This window comes from Mustela lutreola, chromosome 13 (genome assembly GCF_030435805.1).
Source record: "Mustela lutreola isolate mMusLut2 chromosome 13, mMusLut2.pri, whole genome shotgun sequence".
Classification (NCBI taxonomy): Eukaryota; Metazoa; Chordata; class Mammalia; order Carnivora; family Mustelidae; genus Mustela; species Mustela lutreola.
Genome location: NC_081302.1, coordinates 79,985,887 through 79,987,475, shown reverse-complemented (window position 1 = coordinate 79,987,475; position 1,589 = coordinate 79,985,887).

Genomic DNA, 1,589 nt, shown 5'->3' with positions numbered 1-1,589 from the left:
CAGCCTTGTCATACCCCTCACCGGGTGGAGTTCGGGCCTTAGTTGTGTCCCTTGCTCTTTTGCTGTGGAGCAATCGCTTTTCCCGTTCACATTTTGGTTTCTCGTCTGTCCATCTTCTGCTCTAGACCCGGAGCTCTCACGAGGAGAACCAGCTGGGCTGATAAGCCCTGGCACCATCTGAGTGTGCAGTGCCCAGTGGCTGAATGAACGGGAGACAGGATCTATCCCAGCACAGACCAGCTCCGTTGTTTGAGCCTCACTGATTTTAGTCCTGTGTAAGCCTTTTGTTTTGTTTTTTAAGTTAACTGTGCCTGATGTGGGCCTCAAACTCATAACCCTGTGATCAAGTTTCCTAGTGCCTGAGGAAGCCAGGTGCCTCTTAGGTCCCCTTTAAAGGTTTTAGGTTGATCACTATTCAAGTGAACTTGGTCATTTCAACATGCTGTATGGAGCTATATTACATTACGCTGAATGACCATGTATCTCCCCAGGTTTTGGTAGCCTGTCACCACAGAGGTCCCCCCCCTTGACAGTGCTGAGTGGATCTTCAGATTGGAGACTGATATCCTTTCTGTGTTCTTCAGGAGCCCAGAGTCTCTCCACCATCGGCCCTCTCCCTCCTTGGGATGACATGCACCTCTGATGCCATCAGCACAAGAGGAAAGATGACAAGGAAATACACACAGGAGGGTGTTTCTGGCCAGGTCTTGAAGGCCTCAAGGTTCACTTTGATGCTCAAGCTTTTATGTATTATTTTAGGATTTTATTTATCTATTAGAGGGAAAAGAGCACAAGCAGGGGGAGGTGTAGAGGGAGGAGAACCAGAGAGATGCTGATCTGAGGAGGACAGGGGCTGGCTGATATAGACCTGTGCAGGGAACAGCGGAGGCCGCCCAGAGCTGGCCTGCGTTATCTGGTGGGCCGGGAGTAAGGAGTAGCCTCAGATCCCTGTGCCCATGACCTGCTATCAGGGGAGACCCTCTAGGGATTGCTTCCTGGACTCAGAGAACATTGAATGGTGGGGAAATTTTCCTTGATTTAGGAGGGACATGAAAAGTCAATCATTGGATTGATACTTTCTCTTCTTGGACCGACAGCCCCAACCTCAGAAGAAGATGCTGAACCACCTCAAGAGCTACCTCTAGCTCCCACTGTGGTGCCTGCCGCAGCTTCAGAGCCCGAGGGGCCTGGATGGGAACCAGTTGTGAGTGTGATACAGCTATGGATACAGCCGAGGGGAGGCACCTACCTGAAGGGGCCTACTGCAAAGTTTCTATGGACAACCAGGTGCATGATTGAAAGACTTAGTGGGGGACATTCCTGGCTTAAAAGTGTTCAAGCGGTGAAGCGGGGCGATATCCCAGGTGTGACAGCATGATCTCAGGATCCTGGGGGTCCCCAGAAGACCAGCTAGGGCCCGAATGCTTCTGAGTTCCCAGACATCAGTTAGGGAGGATGGCTGAAAACCAGGAAGCTAGGTCCCGGCTTTCTGCTCTGGGAAGCAAGCTGGGCCCAGACACCACCTTATTCCATCCACAAGGTCTCACACATCTCGCCATTCTGGTTGCAATGAAGAAATGGATTGTACA